The sequence below is a fragment of the Protopterus annectens genome, chromosome 6.part1, assembly GCF_019279795.1.
Source record: "Protopterus annectens isolate FY-2018-M chromosome 6.part1, PAN1.0, whole genome shotgun sequence".
NCBI lineage: Eukaryota > Metazoa > Chordata > Ceratodontiformes > Protopteridae > Protopterus > Protopterus annectens.
The window spans coordinates 60,950,836-60,973,457 of record NC_056738.1 but is presented as its reverse complement, the minus strand read 5'-3'; the positions used below and the strand labels follow the sequence as shown (position 1 = coordinate 60,973,457).

The 22,622-nt window shown below is 38.4% G+C and overlaps 1 protein-coding gene across 2 annotated transcripts in view; it reads right to left on the bottom strand.

The window, feature by feature from the left end:
• The window catches only part of SPNS1 (sphingolipid transporter 1 (putative)), a 1,475,635-nt gene extending 1,454,893 nt beyond the window's left edge, over positions 1 to 20,742 (bottom strand). The window contains exon 1 of one of the 2 annotated variants that reach the window (XM_044075481.1): positions 20,564 to 20,742. The gene's annotated coding sequence lies outside the window, so the exon portion shown is untranslated. The remainder of the gene's footprint in view (positions 1 to 20,563) is intronic. The other variant, XM_044075480.1, reaches the window with a different exon arrangement.
• Positions 20,743 to 22,622: the final 1,880 nt, after the last annotated feature.

The window sequence follows — 22,622 nt, the reverse complement described above, 5'->3', positions numbered from 1 at the left end:
GGATAAGGGAGGGGGAGTAGTCATATTGGACACAGATTATTATCTCAGCGAGGGTAAGGGACAGTTATCCAACTCCCACCATTATATGGCTATGCCCATTGATCCCACACCTAATTTTAAGAAAGATACTGATTCTTTTTTAAATGAGGCTGTTGATGAGGGTATTATCTCAGAGACAGTCAAGTCTCACTTAACTGTTAAGGATCCCCAGAAACAGATCATGTATGTCCTGCCAAAATACATACGTCACTTACCAAGCCCCCAGGTCGGCCTATTGTTTCGGGTATAGGTTCATTGACTGAATCTCTTTCTGCCTTTCTGACCCAGTATCTGAAACAGCTGTTGGATCTGATTCGGGCACGGATAAAGGATACCACTCAGTTCTTAAAAATATTGTCTGATACACAACTTGAACCGTGGTGGTTTCTTTGCACCCTTGATGTCAAAGCTCTGTATACCAACATCCCCCATTGGGCGGTCTTCAAGCTTTAAAATTCTGGCTGGACCATGCCAATTTGTGTCCAGCTGGATTTAATACTTTACTTTTCTGTATGGCTGGCCATGTGCTCAATAAAAATGTATTCTATTTCCAGGGGGAATGCTTTTGGCAGATTCAGGGCACTACAATGGGTGCATCTTTTGCACCCATCTACGTGGATTTGTTCATGGCTTTTGGAAGAACTAATATACGATCCTCCCATAATATATATATATATATATATATATATATATATATATGTATATGTATATGTATATATATATATATATATATATATATACACACACACACACATCAATGAAACTGACATCTGGAGGAGATATCTGGATTATTGTTGGATGGTATGGCAGGCGGATATGGGATTTCTTCTTGAATTTGTCCACTATCTTAATGATAATAAATGGGGCAGAGTTTACCCTCAATTCTGATTGTAACAGGATTAACTTCTTGGATGTTACAGTCCTGAGGAATTTGGACAACACACTTAGTACAAAAGTATTTCAGAAATATCCCCAATACAATAATTTGCTTCATGCTACCAGCATGCATCCCAGCCATACCATCCATAACATCCCGAGATCACAATTTTACGATGAAGAGAATTAGCTCCACTCAGGAAGAATATGTCTCTTCTCAACAGGATCTTAGTAATAGAGTCCAGGTCAAGGGCTATAGGACTTTGACATCATTTCTGCCAGTAAGTGGGCTAATACTCATGACAGGATGTCACTACTGGAATACAAGGTCAAAATTCAGAGGACCACCACTGATACTATCAGGTTTGTCACAACATTTGGAAGGAATACTAATGTTATTAGGGACACTATAAAACATTGGAATATCCTCATGGCTAATGATAGTTTGCGCCAAGTTTTGGGCACGAGATGCCAATTTTCAGGAAAGGCAAGCCCTTGGGTTCCCATTTTTCTCATTTTGAAACGCACCAGCAGTGGGGATGCCATATATCAACAACTTACCTTGTCGAGGATACTCTTTTTGGTACATTCCCTTGTGGACATTGAGTTTACTAACATATCGACATGAAGAGCAAAACAGTTTTCCAGCAAAAACACCAGCAAGGTGTACGCTATAAAATTCTATGAGAATTGTGGAACTGTTTGGATTATTTATTTGGCCAGTTATAAATGTTTGGCCTTTATAATGGCCAGACGTTTAGATCCATTGAGGGTGCGATGTCGAACATCGAAGTGACATACATAATAAACGAGAAACCAATGCTCTCTATAGACACTGCTTAATACATAATAATGCAGTTTTTATTTTCTAATAATAGACAGAATTGCTGGCAACAGAAGCAATATGCAGGGCTGGCATAGTATCTTAAATAGGAAAGAAAAATATTGGAGAATTAAGCTGGGGGGTCTTTTCCCACTGGGATTAAATGATCATTTGTAGTATCATATTGTCATTTGTGAATGTTAATATATGGTATATGTTTTATTTGTATGTTAATTATTTAATTAAAGGAAGTGATGTTAATGGAGGGGAGGGCTGTTTTTTCCATTGGTGAAATGGTCTACATATGGAGGGATGGTACAGTCTGTTCATTTGTATTCCACTGATGAAGGCAGTTATGCCAAAGCCGGTATGGAGGATTAAACTTTGATTTACCTTCTACATGGCAGTATTTTGAATTTTTTTTCCAAATACACCTTAGTGCTGGCCATTTGCATTTTTGTTGGTGTCACTGACTCCCCAAATGATGTTAACATACTGCAAGGGGCTCTCACAATAACAAATGACTGGTGCCAAAGTCATGGTCTTAAGTTAAAAACACAAAAAAAGTATTATCATACCATTTGGACCTCTTCAAGAGGAACCTTGACGATTGGATGGGAGAAAGGAAATTCACCCCAGGGATCACGTCAGTCGCCCTGCTAGACAGGGGTCAAGGAAAGTAAATAATGTGGGAAGAAATAGCCAGGGAATTGTTATGGCTAGGCTTGTATAGGCCCTAGGGCTGATAGCCTAGTACCAACCTATGAACCTATTCAGTAAAAACACGGCCTGTGTTTATTACCGCATCAATGGCAACCCCCTAAGCACACAAGCTGTGTTGAGATACCGGTGTACTCAGGTTGACAACAATCTCACATTCGGCCATCATGTAGCGGTAGTGGTCAGAAAAGCATTTTACTTGGTTCAACTCATAAGTAAAGGGATTGCATCCGGAAAAAAGGAGGTTATTACCTTTCTGTACTCCTCCCTCATTAAGCCAATAATTCAGTATAACACCCCGTTTGGTATGTACCTCTCTAAACACCTGCACCAACTGGAAAGGCCACAAAAAATACTTCACAAAGAGAATCCATGGCCTCCAACACCTGCCCTATGCAGAAATCACTATCACTCTACTTAGTATTGTACAGATTACTCAGAGGTGATCCACGTCTCGCCTACAAGGCAATATCAGACCCTGCCCTACTAGAGCTACTCCATATCCGCAAGTCTAACTCCTCTCGTGATTACTCACTTGAAAGGCCTAAATCTAATATGTGACATCAACAAACCCTGCTGGAGAGACAGGTTTGTCTCCCAGTGGCTGCCCCGTCTCTGGAACAGACTTCCCATACATGTCAAACAGAGTATCTTGCTGACCCTCTTCAAACGCAACCTTGATGAGTGGATGGGAAACCACAAATGTTTTCCAAGGGCTCCACCTATGTCATTCATTGACAGGGGTGACAGGTTCTGACTGAGGTTGCTCTTTGGGAATAAACTCTTGGCTAGGCTTGTAAGGGCCCCAGGGCTATTAGCTTAGTAACCTCCTATGAAGCCTATGGTTAGGAGAATGTGTATCTTTTAGGTCTAGAGTTACTAAGTAGCTCACGGGAGGAATAAGGAGCAACAAATTCTGGAAAGTCAACCTTTTGAATGTTGGGAACTTTCAAGTACAGATTTAGAAATGAATGATCTAGTACTGCTCTCCAAGAGACCTGTTTTAGAAGCCTTTGACCATATAATTGTAAGGAACTGGTTCCATGGCTCCCTGGGTGTGTAAAGACTGGAAGAACCTGAGGAAAAACTTCTGTTTGGTTTGGAGGGTGGGGAGGAAGTTCCCTGAAAGAAGATTTCTGCCTCTGGTATCAACTGTACCCCTTCTGCACCACTTTTAACACCCATGAGTCCAAAACAATCTTTGCTAAAGGGAATGTTGAGGGAGAGTTTTTGGGAAAGATCTGTAGAGATATTGGCGGGTGGAAGGAATGTTGGCATAGCCCTTCTGTACTGTTGGTTTGTCCCTTTTTCTGAAAAGACCATTATATTGTGTTGTTGTTATATTTTGGCCATCACTTTTTTGCAATTTGTTTGCCAGAAAAAAAATTATTTTTTTGCTCTATTTGGCTTTTTTTTTGTGTGTGTGTGTGTGTGTGTGTGTGTGTGTGTGTGTGTGTGTGTGGGGGGTATATATGATTTGTACTGGTGTACATGAAAAATCTTGAACAACTCCCTGAATTAATTTCTCTCTTTCATTATTTTGCTTGAGAACCTCGGAAGCAGAAGAGCCAAACAAATACCTTTTTATCTAAAGCCGAATCCAAGACTTCAGACTTCACTTCATAAGCAAACTTTTGGTTACATACTTCAGACGATGTTTTTAAGTGGTGACCCCATACACAGTATCTGCACAATCATATACGCTCATCAAAGCATGTTTAGATACCTGGGAAAAGATAGTTCAAAAAAGAGCTTACTTTTGTAGGAAGATTAAAACCAATTCCTTCAGACTCTCTGTACAAAAAAGCATACACTTCCACATTTATGACTGGTAATTCAGAATTCTGAAGGCTAAAGTGAAAGAAGAAAACACTCTTATATGCTCCAACATTTGACCCTATTTATCACCATGTGAAGGGTTCGTACTGAGGACCAGCTTGTTGCCAACATGAGATGCAGCTGAAATGGCACCTACAGGAGATCTAATCTGGGAGAAAAGAAATTTATCTCAGTCTACCTGCTCTTTTTTTAAGGGACTAACGGCTGGGTATCAGGATGATTACAACATTCAATACATCCTCCAAGGCTGTCAGTATAGGAAGGATGGGAGAGAACGGAGATGTATATATTTGTCACAAATCATACAATCTCTTCAGTTCAGGGGGAACATCTATTTGTTCCCATAAAATACCTTATTCATCCTGGCAATGGTCTAACTAAAAGCAAATTCCTTCACAGGATGAAAATAATTTTTCTCAAAATTAGAGTCGAGGTATGAAATCTGCAGAATAAGCAGCCCTATCTCTGTAAAGGTTAGAAATCAGACCCTGTTTCCTCATGAATAACTTCACAGGGGATGCCCATCTGTAAAGGCTTTTCTGTACCAGGATATATTGCCTGCAGTGCCTGTCTAGCTAAGGTAATGACTTCATTAGAAGAACAACAATGTTTAAGTTTTTGTTTTTTCTTAATAAAAGTTAAAGCAGAAGAGGACCGACTCAAAGAAGGAATGTCTATCTGGTCTAATGGTCTTTTGCTCCCATTACCAGGAGAATAATCTCCCACATTATTCCCACACCTAGAAAAGATGGTTCTCCCATGCTCATATCAGACAATGGAACAGCCAAAGAGGACATAGCTAATCCCCAGTTCATGCTGGTTGAAAGAACTATAACAGAGGAAACCAGGAAGGTAAGTGAGTGGTCTGAGGTTTAACCAATGGTCCCTGTAAGTTCACAGACTTATCAGCTGAGGCATAAACTGAGTCTACAACAAAGACAAGGACTGCTTGATTAAGCTATTTTTTTCTTTCTAGGCACTGCTGGAGAAAAGCCTATAAGAACAGATTAAGTATGCATGCTGTAACCGGGTGTACTTTCCCATTTCGAAAAAGTGAATTTTCATTGTAGGAAAGTACATCCCCACTTAAGCGAAAGCGCAGTTTCGCTTAAGCTCACTAGACTGAACCTACCACACCCCAATAGAGGACATTAAAAAACAGGCTATGTCCTCCACTGTGGTGCGATAGTCACGGACCTTAGGGTTAGGGCACGGGTCAAGGTAAGGGGATAGCCCTACTAACTATCCCCTTACCCTAACCCGTGCCCCAACCCTAAGGTCCGTGACTGCTAGCCAGTTCGGTCTATCGGGTTCGCTAAAGTGCACTTTCGCAATAGTGTGGGTGTACTTTTGAAGTTCGAAGTAGTGAACTTTCATTCTTCAAACGTACACCTGCTGTAACCACCAGGGAAAAAACACCAAAAGTGCGACACGTAGCTGGAGCAATTCGGTAAGAATAGTCATCACTGGGTGCTCACAAGTAGCACACTTATGCTCCCAACGCCTTCCACGAGTCCCTTAACTTAGAAAAAGTAACAATAGAATACAATAGAATTCCTGTCAGTACTGTTCAAAACAGCTGCGCGCACACACACACACACACAATCAATATAGTTTGTCATGAAGTGAGTATAAGCATTACACAGACTCCTGCCCGTTCCTCCATAAACATTTCTGTCCCACAAAATTCAAAGTTTACAAAAACCATACATAATTTTTCACAAAATTAGCCCCAAATATCTTAAATTAACACCGCTAGCTAAAAACAGCAGTCCCTGGCAAGAAACTTCAAATATTGTAAAAAAAAAAAAAAAAAAAAAAAATCAGGGTTTTTAAAGGGGAAACAAAACTTTGAGTTAAAAAATAGATTAACTCTCACTTTTCCTTAAAAGAGCGATCATTTTTGAGGGCATGTGTTCCCAAATAGGGACTCATCTTCCCGAAACAAATCTCAACCAACTGCTGCTCCTGTGAAGCCTGAGAGGCGCTTCTTCTAGAGATGGCAAGAAAGTACTGAGGAAAGCTTTCTCTCCTTGCGACTAGTAAATCAGCAATTACAGTGAAAGATTGGGGGGGGGGGGGGGAGTTTTTGTAACTGTCTTGTTGTTTCCTAGACAGAAAACAACCCTTATAGCCTAAAGACTACTTTAGCAGTGGGAATGATGAACATCTGCTAAATAATCTCTAGACAAATAGTTAAGCATTATGCATGTCGCACGCTGTTTGTAGCAGGCACGTTGCACTCCTGCTACTTACCCTTATTTCTGCTTTGGAAACTGTAATTTAGTACACAACATGATTTGGATTCTATTTTCTGAGACAAGCGACTTTGTTTCTTTGTAAGTAAATGTAAGACATAACACAAAGTGATGTGTGATCCCAGACACCATTTATTCAGCAGAATATATATTGTTAATGTTAATACTATACTATATATCACCAAACACCTATAAACGATAACTGGTTTGCAAAAATGCAACAGAAAAAAATTATTTTAGCTGCAGGGAATTTAAGTGCTTCTTCTGAACAAATGTTAATATTGCTAAAGGAAATACATATCCATATATATTTAATTAATGTATGCCTAGCTATGGATGTAGATCCGATTCCAGAAAATACTGTTCAGTGCAGCCTTTCCAATCTCTACACATATTACATGTTTGCAGAAAATAAGCCATACTATCACATAAGCTTATCTGACGTGATGTTACCACCACCATTTTGAGTGTGGCTGTGCAAGTGACCCATCAAATGTCTTTTAATATGGGCCACATCATTGCAAAGCATGCATCTTTTCTATCCAGACCCAATAGAAATGACATAGGTTAAGGTATTTTATTGGCTCATCTAGAATTCTGTCTCATGTTAATTTCTGCAGCTTTAAAAGAAATATATCCACCATTCAGTCCATTTCAAATGCCATTTGCAGATTCATCACTCTCTCTCCCCAAGAAATGAACACCACTGCAAAACAACTGAAAAAGCTAACTTGCTACCTGTGAAAATGTGCTGACCTTTTACTTGCTCATCAACTAGTTAAACATATCAAAAATGACACTTTCCCTCCACTAACTTCCAGAGTATTCAGCGATGCATTATCATAGAACCTTAGACATCTTAACCACTCATGTCCTCTCCTTCAACCCCCCGAAACTAGACTTCGCTGCACACACCATGTTTCCTCAGTCCTTGGTCCCAAACTGTGGTAATCTCTCCCTTCTTTTCTTAGCTGATCACTCATCTTACCTTGTTTTCCATTCACAAACAGAAGCACATTTCAAGACTCTAGGAAAATGCAACTGCTATTTCTCTGGTTATATAACTTAACCTCTTCATTCCCTTCTTCCATCTCCTACCTTGCTCTGACTCTTATTTTTGATTGTGATTCTTTCAGCATGTCATTTCTAATTATGTATACATTGTGTTTATTCACACACTCAGAATATAATGTCATTTTTTTTTGCCTTTATTCCCTCAAGCCAACTATGGTATTCACTTTGTATATCATATATGCATATATTGCATGTGATCATTCACTCTATATATAATGTCATCTGACTATTATGTTTTCCTCTGGCAGAGACTGGAATGGGTCCAGTGGGATTAGTGCACTACCCTGGTTATATTTAAAATAAAATGTTCAGGTAAAACAAGTCATCATCTAGAAGAATTCTAAACGGGAAGGTGCAAAGGCAAGCAAAGTTTGGGCATTGCTTGTCAGAATCGAGTGCAAGTCCAGAGACAGCACAGCTCTTAACCTTGCTTCAGATTTACATACACAGTAAAGGATTTATCACAGTTCAGAACAACTTAAAACTGGTTCCGAACACAAGAGAGCTTTCAGGTAGTTAAAGGCTTCATCTGCTCCTATACTGCACCTTACCTACATAGACACCTTACATTTTGTAAGGTTTGTCCAGATGACAGGCTATGGTAACAACGTTCAGCATGAACGTTCTGTTCTACCCTACCATAACTAAATTGCTTTTATCTGTTTGGTACTACATACAGGCAAGTTCGTAAGAACTTCTATTTTAGAAGTTTGGGGTTTAAACGAACCTCTTTTAAATTACATACATATTTGGCAACACTGACAGTAAGTCCTGCCTATCTTAAGGAGCCCAACACAACTTTGTACTTTGGTTAAATACTAATAAATTATTATATGCTTTTTGTTGTAACAGGATAAGGGCTTATCCTGTTACTAATAAATTACTATATGCTTTTTGTTGTGGTGACCCTGCTGCTGTTTGTTTGGATATTTTTTACATTTTCTGCAGAAGGGTCTTTAGTTCCTGCAGTGCTGTGTTTTGCTGTTATACTTTGGTTAACTAAGACTCCCAATCCTCTAAATAAATTACTGTCATCAAGAAATGTACACGATGAACTAGTGTGAGGTTTCAGAAGTTTATGAGCCTCTGAAAAGAAGCAGAAATTATATGAATTCCAAAAATACTAAGACTATAAGGAAAGAGACCTTCGGTGGTGAAGAGTGGTGCTTTCTACTTTGCTTCAGGGGTGAGGGAAATTTGCTAGGACCCTTTGATTAAGCCTAGGGTGGTCAAAAACCTTGCTTTGCCTCCACCTCCTGAGCTCATCCATGTGAAGCATCCAGTAATTACCAAATTTTATTATCTCATTCCGTTTCTGGAAATCATACAAAATCTTAAGGAGCTGCCTATCTTATGGAAAGATGCAATGAAACTCTCCAATTCCTACTTTAAGGTATTTTTCTCACAGCTTCACTTACTGCTTTCCTTTCGGAAGTCCAACATTCTTTACAGTTTTAAGTAGGTTTACCATCTTCCAGACACAGTTTCAGTATATTAAATCTGTTCTAGTGGGTAGCCCAGGAAAAAGAACTTTCCATTTCTCAGTCAGTGAGAACGGTTTCACTTCTTGTATCTGGGAGAAAGCTACACTTGCCACTAATTATCTCCTTCTTTATCGTGCTTCCACCCTTACTAATCTTCACGCATCATAAAAATCAAAACTTGAACAATGCTATAACAAAGTTGCTAAATTTGCAGCAAATACCTATTTCAAAACCCACCACTGTATAGCACTGAAAAGCCTAAACTGGTTAAAACTGCTTCATCGACTAACATAAATACAGCTTTTCACCTCCTGTAAAATTACCCAGAATCCATCTGCTTGTACAGGAATAAACAACATTCTACACAACTATGTTCCCTGTCGGTCATTACAATACAATGACCAAAAACTCCTGTGTCCATAAACCTATCAAACCTGCTGGACATTGTTTGTACTCATACCATGTTGCCAGGGCTTGGAGCTCCGTATCTCTATCCATCAGGTTAGTACCCTCCCATCCTTCAAAACCATTCTGAAAGACTTCCTATCCAAACGTTAGCTCTGTTTTCACACCAGGATAAACTATATCCCTAAATGTGGATAAATACCCATTCATACCTTACATCTCCTTACTCTCCCTTCTTCACTCACTTCCTTACTTCTGTCAATTTCTCTCCCAGGCTTTTTCTCTAAATATACTAGAAGCCTGTTTTTCTCTCAGTTTGCATTCCAAGTCCTGCTTGCATTATACTAACTTACCTTTAATTTCTCTATAAACTGACTATTTTTTTCTATTAAATCATTATCATATAACTTGCATCTATTCTTAATCAATGTTTTCATATAATGTCTAAATTTGGTATAATTACTTAAACTGTAGTGTTTTTGCACGATTGTTAAAAACTGTAAAATGATATGTTTTGTAATAGTTTGGAGCTTTTCTCCCTGGACCTCCACTGAAAATGGGCTCCTACTCACATTAATCAAATGTCAATCAATAAAACAAACAATAATAGTATAATATGCAAGAAGAAAAAGAATAGATAGAAGTTCTATCTGAACCGTAGTGAATTCCCTGATGCTATATTACTGGTGTCCTATGTCAGATCCCAGTTCTTGCCATCTTTTTCTACGGCCTTCCTTAGTAGATATTCAGAGTTTGATTATTGCTTTCAGATCAATGAGTTAGTGGAGCAATAAACTGAAGTACACACCACCCAGCAGTGTGAATATGGGCTCTAGGTAACAGTTACTGTTAAATGTGAAACCCCAAACCCATGGGGGGGGGATTTACAGACGAATGTTTAAAAAAATGATGGAAATGGCATTATCTGGTCTGCAAGTATTTCCTTGTGGATCCCTACACTGGAGAAGAGCAATACTAGTAGTTTTAGCTAATGCTTTAGCATGGACTTTTCATGGGGGTGTTGCTCCAGGAAATTTACCGGCATAGTTAATATCATTAGCATGTATTGGTAGCTACTGTCAGACTTTATTAGTAAACCTACAGGATCCACGGCTACTCACCTGAATGGGATTTCAACAAACAGACAGAGGTATCAGTGGACTTAACCTAGGAGAAAGTGCCCTCTTTTGGCATTCTGAGAAAGCCACGAAAAAATTCTCTTTTTTTCCCATTATACAAAGCCAATAAAAATCTAGCTAAAATTCTAATTTCAATTTTGCCCATCTCAAAGTGTCCTCACACGATACAGTTATGTGCCAGTTTCATCACGTGTTATAAAGGGTTTGGAACTTACAGCTGGTGCAGTATTTCTTATTTGCCCTTTTAACTCTATACAGCAATTCATTCTTTAAATCACAATGGGTACATGATGGGGCTAAGTAGCTTGTCTGTTTCTCCTTGTAAATACCTATATTTTCATGTCCCAGCTTAAAGTGCCATCCATTTGCTGCACTTAAAAATAAATTTTCCATTGGTTAGCTGCAAATCTACCACAGTACACTGGTGTGAACTGGAGGGGACAGCTCTTCTCCTATAAACACAGATATAGGCGTTTCTTCTTTTTCTAATCCATCCTCTATTAACATGCTTTTGGTTTTTGCAGTCCCTTTACTTTTGTCTCTATTACCTGCTGCTGACAGTTACGTTCCTACCGAACCTTCTGTTTTGATATGACATGAGGAAACCTGAGAATCTGTTTAGGTTCCCTTTCTTGTAATGGATTTATATTCATGGATCTTTGCCTCTGTCTCTGCACGGGCATTCTTCATTAAACTTTGTGGATGGAATTTTTCATATCATGCACTATGGGTTCTTTTCTTTCAGTTTCTGCAAAGAGTTATTTCACTATCTTAATAAATCTAGGTTTTCTGAAAGTGTCAGTACAATCTTCTGACAATACAAAAGTATTTATATATCTTCCACTCAAAGCCAGCCAGTTCTTTTTAAAGTCTCTAATCAGGACTGTGTATTTTCAGTAGTGTACGAGTCTACAGGTGGTTGCCCATTGGGGCCACAGATAATTTCCACAGTATCGTGAACTGAAGGAAGTCTCGACATAATGCAACACTGTGCATTACAGATTAATCACCAAAGCTATAGCGTACTTTACTCAAACCTGTCACAGGATACTCTTTCTTATCTCCATAAACACACATTACTTCTACATTCAGCTTGCATCTTTCACAGTTGCAGATTTAAGATTCCTTACAATGTTACCATGCTCTCAGATTCTAGTAACCCTTTCAATTCCCCTATATTACCCAGTACCATACAACTGCGTAGTTCAGTAGTGGTTCAGAGATAATTTGCCGATTTAATTCTTTGAGTAGTTACAGTATCACTCCGTACATTTTCATTATCAGCATGCTGGTTAGTAATCACATTTTTAACGAGCATGTCCATTACAAGCATGTTGGTAAAAAATCACAGTTTTGTTAGATATAACAGCCCCTCTTTCCACATTTGAAGCAGACTATTTCAGTTGTTGAGCGTGTGTGTGTATTTGCAAACAACTACACCCCTTTGGTTACAGACAGACTGCTAAGGGTCTGAACACTGCTTCATTAGACAGTAACCATTCAATTAGCACAAATTTATCAAGACCCTGAGTGTTAAGCCTTGAAATGCCCATTTATGTAAATGACTTGAGAGTGCTAACATGCCTATCATTTCATATTTACTGTTCACTACTGGTTTTAGCCATAAGTTTATAACATGTTTTAAGTTAGACATCCAAGCTCTTACCATTTTACCTCAACTTAATATCAATTATAAAATGTCATGGCTTGGATTTCATAAAACATGCCAGTCCTAGCTTACAGTTCTTTTTTTTAGCTTTTGATAATCCATGTAACCTGTAACTTCCATGTCCATATAGGACTAGACCATCTCCCTTATGAGCTGTGAAGACAGGCATTTAGTCCAGTCAGACTGAACCTAATTTTCTAGAATGGCATTATTTCCTAAAAGCAAAGCTACATGCTTTGATATCCTCACCCTTGCTCAATTTTTTCAGTGGTGGGTTGGTTCTGAAGTGGTTGGTACACTGGCTACCATATTCATCTATTTCTGGAGACTGGTTCTATGTCTAACAGTAGCCTCATTTAATAAGGGTCATAAGTTGACTCACATTTGTGCTGGTCTGCACCAATGTTTCGGAGTTTCTCCAGTTTGCACAGTGAAACATTCCCTCTCTTTTTAAGCAGAACAAATACCGAAAACAGCAAACATTCCCTCTTTCTTTTTTTCCAGGCTGGGTTAATTAACTTAGGAATACTTTGCACTTGCATACTGCGTAGTAGAAGAAAAAATACAGTATAGTTTGGTATGTATTGACCAAATTATGCTTGCATTCTCCATCAAACGTAGTAAGCAGAATACACTGGAGCCCAGGCTTTAGTTCAAGTGAGGCTTATTTAAAACGAAGAAATAAAATGTGAAGTTCACCTACAACTGAAACAAAAGCAGCATGCTCTCACTTAGGAGAACTCAGGCAACTGGCTGTTCGCTTTAGTCCATAGCTTTGTAAAAAGAACATAACTTCTTATAGTCCGTAGCCTATGTCCTCTAGTTTAGATCAGCCTACTCTGTAAATATCAGGCAACAAGTCTGGTCTCCAGTTCTTCTTGAGTTACCTTACAGCTGAGTTACTGGTATTTACCGAGTCAATCCAAAGGCATTTTTCTGGCGCTCCTCAGCTCCATCTCTGCAAGATGCAAATGTTTCTAATGCTATGGACTTTCAGCCCTTATTTTAAATACAATACCAATATTGTTGCATGCTTTCCTATAGTATTACACTTGTCTATGCAACTATTAAGCATTTAATTTAACATATAAAATACACAAAACACATCCAAATAGCAGTTCTAGCCTACTGAAAAATGGATTTAAAAAGACACATACACACATCTAAAAAAACATGTACTGCAGTCTTTTTTAAATATATCCAAAAAGTACTAAGTTTTGAACTGTCAGACAACTGCAAAGTATAGCTCCCATTATACCCATCATTTCTGTGAAGTGGCTTTCAGTGGATGTCACGCCTGAGATCATGTATTTATTTTTTCATTTATACTCTCATCTGTTGCACCCTACAGCTATGGGAAAACTGCCAACTTCCTTAGTTGTGTCCCTTGTTGAATCAGAACAAATATTCTGCGAAAGCTAGACATGCATACGTGTAACATTTTCTACATAAAGTCATATAGTCGACTCCCTCTGATCCGGTCTCGCTGGGACTGGACCTTACGCTGGATAAACAAATGGCTGGTTAATCAGAAAAAGCATACAAAATAATATTTATAGGTTATAAATCAGCTAGAATAACAGGATTTCTATTAGTATGTATTTTTCTAATGAATATGAAGTCTAAAATTCAAATGTCTCTCTCAGCCCAAAGGAGGTGGAAGTACTGTTCTTCTCGGTTATCTTTTGCTAGGACAACAGCAGAAATTCTATGGCCAGTTTTAAAGAAGAGGCTGGTTAAAGAGAGACCGGATAAGAGGGAGTCTACTGTATGAATATACATCATATGGCTTTATTACATAAAGAAATAAAATGTTTTTTCACAATACAATGCAAGCCAGACAAAAATGCAACAATGCTGTTGTCTCAATGCAGTACAAAAGTTGACATCATCAGTACCAAGCCAGGTATCTCACTTCACCCTTCCTCTGAAATTTTTAGTTGAGAACATGATGGCTTAAAAATGCCACATTTTCAATGAAGTAATGTCAAATGTTATACGAAATACAAAAAATATTACAATTCTAAATTCATAATGGTTTTAACTCACATCCAAACTGCAAAAGCTGTGTCACTTTGAATAAATATCATAACAGTTTTCCAACAATGATATGGTAGAGTATGCAGTCTCGGTTTCACATTTTATGATCAAACACTGCTCCAAGTCAAAGACAGCCAGCACAGGGTGGTCTTCAGTATAGCAATACTTACCCAAAATACCATGTAGTTGGGTGTCTACGCATACAGACAAATTAATATTCTTAGTTTCTATTCTTTTAAAAATTAAAGTTAAAATTATTAAAATGACTGTCTGATCATGGTTAAAGTGTGTCAAGCTGTGTATTAACAAAAGAGTGGCTAATTACATTGTGCATAAACATCTCATAAAGTAAAGGCTACAAATTTTTAATTCTTCTGCATTTTTTTGAGTTTTCAAACACCAAATCCTGTCTCCTAACCAGATGCCACCCACGACTTCCATCATGATCAAACTTGCAACTGCGACACTACTGGATGTCACCCAAGTAATTTAATATGAGACTGTTTTCATGACAATTTATTCATTATAATTTGCATATTACTGAAACTGTCCATCTAATTCTTACAAAAGAAAGGATTCCTGCCCTGCATACCCTTTCTCACATAAATCAGACAAATGATGCAAAATACATTACAAAGGAAAACTACAATTTTAATAAACTTACTTAAAAAGCAAATTATCGCTGTTCTGCACTAACAAAAACATATCTGTGATTGTCTCAGAGTAAGTAGTTTCTCAAAGTCAGGATCCATATCTGAAACATTTTCTTTGTATTCTTCTACTTGGTGTTTTACTAATATACACTGTATGGAATCTTGTCTTCAAACCCTTTTCCCCCTATGTAATACTCAACAAATGTGCTTTAACACAGTACAAAGTTAAAGTATTAGAAGGCTAAAATTAAACACATTTATAAGTATGTTTGCATCATGACTATATACATTCTATACAGCAGATATTCACTTTACACATCTCAATTATAATGAAAGATACAACATGAATCACGCAAATACTGCATAAAGCACTAGTAAGTGTATGAAAACAATATGAAATTAAGAATACTAACACATGGTACACAAATATTAAAATGCTATCAGTGTTAACAAAAAGGTCACAGATATTGCAAATATATCTACATAATGTAACATGTTTTAATGATACAATATCACAGAACAATCACCCTACTACTAATATCTAAAGTTTTTAGAGTAAAGTTTTTATAATTACATACTTTTCCTTTTATCAATAGTTTACAAAGCAAAGTTACAAACAACAAAACCTGCACAGCTGTAAAATAATTATAATAACTCCTCATTTGCCTTTTGGTGGTAAAGAAGCTAGGCGAGGGCAGAAAGTTTATGCCTCTTCTTCCTGAATCAGATTTCACAAGGAACCAGGTCACTCAACAGCATCAAATTACCTATCCATGCATACCACATACACTAACACTATATGAGATTATCAAACTCTCTTTATGTTCATGATTTCCCTCTTCTGGAGACAAATGGGAATGAAACATACAGCACACATTTCAAAAATAAGAAAAATGATGCACAAGCAATCAAAGTCCAAATCAAGCAGGCTGTATTCATATGGCCAATTATTAATAAATACCATGATTTTATGTTCAGCAAGACATGTACTTTTATCACATTAACTGCAAATACACATCACTAGGTGTGTGCAAGTGTGCCTCCAAAACCCCAAAATACAAGTCCCAGACTTAATACTCAGAAAGACTAACACAAAAATAAATAATATTTATTTATTTTTATTGACATTTGATTACTGGGAAAGTCTGACTGGGTAGGAACCCATTTTCAGCCAAGACCCAGGAAGAAAAGCTCCAAACTATTCCAAACATTTTAAGAAAAATAATGCAAACAATACAGTTTAAATTATTGTACCAAAATAGACATAATATGAAAACATTTGTTAAGAAATTGATAGACATAACAAAGGGAGTGAAGAAGGAACAGTAAGGAAATGTAAAGTATGAATAGGTATCTGTCCACATTTAGGGATATTGCTTGTCGTGGTGTCGAACAAGAACAGAGCCAGCTTTTGGCTAAGAAGTCTTTTGGAATGATTTTGAAGGATGGTAGCGAGGGAAGGAGGGAAGTGACCTGATGGACAGAGATAAGGAGGTAACATACAAGGCAGTTACGTGGAATTCACATATTAAGTTCCACATACATGTATACACACCCATTACAAATTAATGATGTGGTTTCAGTTCTGCAGGTCTGTGTCTAGTTTTTAAGGTCTACTGCTCCCTCCAAAACACTTGCTACCTAATCATAGCCAAAAGAGAGAGAGGGAGGGAGAGAGAGGACACATAGACCTTGGCATTTAATATAGTGCCCAAACTCCATGAAAGATAATCTTGCACCCTATAGCTAACAACACATTCCTCGTCCTGATCACCACTTCTGCCCTAGGCGTGAGTGCATGCGTTTGTGTGCCTTCTGAGGACCTTTCCAACATTATCTTCAACCTTGCAAAAGGAAAGCACTCTTCTGGCATTAAGATGTCTCTATAATCCCCTCTTCTCCAATATTCGACTTTCACTGTCTGGCCCATAATCCTTATCCCCACATGTATAAGAGTAGAGCCTGCTAACAAGTTATTTGTCTAACCAGTCTCTGAACCACACCTTCACTACTGCAAAACATGGACATGGCTGTTAACTTGTTGCCTCAATGAATGAAAGGTAGAAATAAACACAATATCCTAAATGACAGACACATTTTAACTACTTGTACCACTTTGTTGGACACAATAAGATGCTCTTAAAGTATGTCGCAATCTGTTTACTGTAATCGTCATTATTCTACACAAAAAAATTCTTATTTTAAGAATAGACAAAGAGGTGAGCCAAAACCCAAAGACAGCTGGTAGATTCTACTCCAGTTATCCAGTAACTCCTTGTTTCCAGTGGTGAATTTACAAAGCTAAAAGGGCAAACTGTATAAAAGTGAAAATATAAAACAACTCAATTGCTATCAACATTTCTTTTTAAACTACATTTATGCCCTCCCCAGCCTTAAAGTTTACAATAAGTACTACCACATATGGTGTAAAGACAAGTAATTACAACACAAAACCCTTATAATCCATCAATCCACCCACAATCCCCTTTCCCCATTTTTTGCACATGGAATCAAGCATCCATCCACCCACGATCCCCTTTTCCCATTTTTTTTTGCACGTGGAATCAAGGTGTCACATCAGCAGTGACAATTCTCTAAAGCCAGCATTCATACAGCACATTAACTCACACCTAAGGTCAGTGTAGTGTGTCCAATCCACCTATAACAGGTCTTTGAAATGTGAGAGGAAACAAGGGTACCTGGAGAAAACCCCCCACAAACACAGGGAGGACATGCCTCCACCATGAAGGCAATCCCACCTTATAACACTGTAATGGCCTGCTGGAATATTTCCAGGAAATAAGGCAACTACACACTTCTGCAAGCATCTAAGTCAAGCTTAAGAATTAACTTATACACGCATGCATACATACTCAATGAATTAAAAGTGCAGCTGCTCTTGGAATCAAGGTAACAAAACAAACCTGTATCTTACAGCACAGCCAGTCTGAATCAATGTTATAACAGCCAAATATAATATTGAGTGTATTATTGTGTTTCTGATAGTTTGTAAAAAAAATATATACTTTGTAAATCAATGTATTAGGCAGCTGCGGTGGTGCAGCAGTTAGCACTACAGCCTCACAAGCAAGAGGTTCTCCGGTTCGATCCTTGGCTGGGGTGCCTTCTGTGCGGAGTCTGCATGTCCTCCCTGTGGTCGCGTGGGTTTTCTCCGGGTGCTCCGGTTTCCTCCCACATCCCAAAGACATGCTGTAGGTGGATTGAACACTCTAAATTGGCCCTAGGCGCAAGTGCTTGCATGTGTGAGTGTGCCTTCTGTAGAAGGTTGGGCGCCGGGCTGGCAACTTGACACTGCAAAACTCCTCTGCCAATCATGAGCAGACAGGTGATCCACTGTGGCGACCCCTAACCGAGAAAAAACCAAAAGAAGAAAAAGTAAATCAATGTATTACTCTGTATTAACAGAACAGTTTAGCTGATCTTTAAACTGCTCTAGGTTGCACATGATAAATGAGTACATTATTTTCTAGTTTGCATTTTTAAACATTTATAAATTCTTACTCGTTTCCCACATTTACATTTTAGAATTGCATACTTACATTGTTGCAAACATTTATAATTTTTCGTGTTTTCTATTTTTTTTTTGTATAATTTATCATATTCTCAGTGGAGCCCATGTCAGGACTGAAAATATAAAAATGAACAAACATAACAACTGAAAAAACTAAACTATTCCTACTATTTTTGTGGTACAATGCAAGGGATAATAACTTTATGCACAACACAAAACACATTTGCCATGTTATGTACATGAAAATCACTGATTACATGTTTGCTTGTCGGCCAGCTGAGAAGTTAAGGAGTGCTGTCACACTTGCACACAGTTCAGCTGCTTGACTGGCAGCTGGAAAGAGCAACTGTACGGCTGCCATTGCCAGGTAAAATGCCTAGTACAAGGATTGTCACTTAAAAATTAATGAGCTCAGTCAACTGGAGAGAAGATAGGGAAATAGGCAGGGACATCAAGGGCATTTGCATTGTGTGCTATAAGAGACTGAGAAACTGTTTTTTCAAAACATTGCTGCCAGACACCAGGGAACAATTATGTTCATAGAACCAGTAATTCTGGGCATGAGAACATGTTAAAAAGGGCATAACAGATGCAAAAATGACATTTTTTTAATGTATTTAGCAAACAGGGACATCACAAGCAAAGCACAGTCTTGCAAAGTTAAGAATATGTTGTCAGTGATATAAAGAAGGCCTTGCTGGAGGAATAGGTACGTGTCTCAAAGATTACCTCTTCTCTGGGAACATGCTTCTTACCATATGAAGCAAAACTTATTACTAACCCTATTCAAATGTAGCTAGGATGAATGGATGGGAAATCTCAAATTTACCCCTGGTCTGGCACCTGTGTCCCTAATGGACAAGGGTAGCCAGAGTATGCTTGATGTTTACAAACATATAGTAACCGTTGGGATATTGAAAAACGTCAGCAATACTTTGGTAAATTTAGGGTAAGCTTGGCGAGGCTTAAAATGGCTCTTCGGCTGACAACATAGTAGCTAACTATGAACCTATGATGACATCCTTAAAACAGAAAAATGTTCTTCATGAAAGTGAATCTCATGACCAAATCTTCTTTCACAACTGTGAAAGAGTATGAAGTAGAAATATGAATATAACATTCATAGGTACAGAATGCTTAATTACACTGGCATGTTTGTGCCTACATCTCAAAGTAGTTTTACATACAATTTAACCATGCCAGCATCCTAAACTAGTCACAACAATAACTAATTCTAATATGTTGCCTGTCCACAGTTCTAAACATCTGGCCTCCACTATTTTGCTATTCATAGTACCTTTCTGTAAGCATCACTGTACATTTCAGCATAACAGGAGTGATTTCAACAATCTGGAAGAATAGATGAACAGAGTTTTTCCAGGTACCAGGCATATCTTACAACAATGATCAGCTTTAAAGCACCCACTGAGCACAAATCATTTGTAATGATTAGTACTACCAACCCATATTTAGAGAAGCTGCTGATACAAGAAGACCCAGCAGCAGCTAATCCGTGCACCGTCCACACTGTATACAGTTATACTCATCTTCCCATTAGTTATATTTAATCTTAATTCCCCATAACTTCTCAAAAGGTAAAAAAAATAACACAGCAAACTCCTTAAACTCGAGATACCAGCAAGTTTTAACGTGTGATAAAGACAATCAAACTGGCATTTAACAATAACAACTAATCTACAGTCTAAGAAAACGTACACTGGCATGTGATAATAAAGTGTGGGCTGGTTCTCATACAATAAATGAAAGATACAGTGGTAGAAAAGGTTGTACAGCAAACAGTTACATCTCAACACAACAGTTGCACAACCCAATACTTAAACGGCGATTTTATAGCCGAACACCCCGTACTTTATACTAAAATAAGTAAATAAATAAAAAGAAAACACGGCACACATGTCATTTGGCAAGAATAACTAGCTACATCAAAGCATCAACAATATTCCATGAAGTAACTTATAAAAACTATACGATATACATATACCGTCCCGTACAGGAATCATGTCTTCACGAGGAAACACATCAAACACGGACAGTTATAAATACTGAACTCCTGAAACATAGCTACCCAGTCTTCAGTTTAGCTGTGGTGACGTCTGCCTTCGGCGTAACCACGTATTCAGGCGTTGACTTTGGGCAAGAGGGTGCCGTGTAATTGGTATAGTTTCTTCATTGGTGGGAGTGGTGGGTGAGGAGGGGGTAGATTAATTTTAAAGTTTATAGTTCATTAATTTAGAAGCATACATTACTGTTACGGTTTTATTAGCCTTTCTACACGTCTATTTTTTTGTGTACTGCGGGACACCGTAGCTGTTAACCTCTTCTCTCATAACAGACAAATTCAGAAATGTATAGCTCAGATTTTCAGAGAAGGTGTAGATTTTTGGTATGTCCCTTATAAAATTTGTGATTTTCTGGCAAATGCTTAAGCGTTGCAGTTAGTAATTAATGGTAGACATTTGAGTTACATATTTAAAAGTTAAAATCATTCAAAAAATACATGCGAATGCAAAATCTGTTATTCTGACAATTTCGTAGGTTTACAAGAGTAATGTTCAAAATGTTGGGGCCTTTGACCCCCATTATTTGTGGTTATGGTCAACTTTCTTTCACTGAGCTTGAGAGATATGTCTATGAATAATTGTGGACAATCGGGCCACTTTGAAATAATTAGCACTTTTAGCTTCGGATGTTGATATAATAAGAAAATGTTAATTAACATGCTTATTCTGAAGTAAAATTGTTATGATTAGTTGTCAAGGGTAATCCACACTTTTTCTCCCAAAATTTAGAATGGATAAGAAGGGACAAGAGAAAAAATTTTGAGACATCAGGGAAAATCACTGAAAATCAGGGGCAGTTCAGAGGAATGCTGGACGCCATAAGTATAGCCAATGGTTTAGCCAGAATTGTTGATATTTTACAATTTTGTATACAGTAACCTTCAATCTGATGTAAATCTTTATTCATTCCTTACTGATAGGCCGTTTCCCAAGCTCGCGCCAGCCAAAAACTCTCAGCTAAGTCCTACCCATAATGCCCTTCTCATAGTCTCTCCAGATCTCGTTTGCCGCGTTCCTCGTCAGATGTGCCTAGCCTCTCTCTCTCAAAGTTAAGTGGACATTTTGTGTAGTTTTCTCTCAAAACTTTGTCCTTTTTAGTCAGTCTTGCTTTTTTCTTCCCTCACCTGTAACCTGCTTCTAATTCCTACCTTCTACCTGTGGTAGTTAACCATTCTCTCTTGCCTTTGGTAGGCCCTCCTTTACCACTTGTGGTATTTCTAAATACCATCGTTGGTATTCTCTCCATTCCCTCTTTATCTTCTCAACCCCCCCCCCCCAAAAAAAAACTCCCTTTTCTTTCCATTGTTGTTTCCTTCTGGATAGCTCTTTGTTGTCAGTATTATGTCAGACAAAGTTAAGTTGGGGTTTAAACAGTGCGACAAGTGTGGGTGTAAGATGCCCAACTCAGACGGTCACGCTCGCTGCATTTATTGTTTGGGCTTAGACCATATAAATGCTTCTTGTGACATCTGCTCCAGTTTTAGCAATCGCACTCTAGCAGAACACAAAAATGGAGCCACTCGGTTCTTACATCCCCGACAGTTATCGTACCGAGTCGGCACCAAGCTTCTCCGGCACCCTCGGCGCAGACCTCTTCGGCACCAGGCCCTGTGTGTTCCCCCTAGCTGCCGTCTCTGATGTTGTCTCCTATTTTGGTTCCAGCTTCGGCACCATCAGCTTTGGTGCCGTCCTTGGTTCCAGCACCAGCTTTGATGACCATATCCGCTTTGGCACCATCCTCAGCCACGGTGCTGGTAGCTTATTCAGCTCCATAGACTATGACCTCAGTTCCTAAGGTTGAACTTCTCCTAAGAACCAGGTACTCTCCAACTTACAACCCTTTTTTGGGGCACCAGTTTAACCCCTTTCTTGAAAGACCTGACTCTCTTTCAGCAGCCTCCGATAGATCCACCAGAAGCCTTTCTGAACAAGATGTAGTGCGAGTTGTGGACCAGCTTCTGACAGCTAGGGGATTGCCCACCCCGGCTAG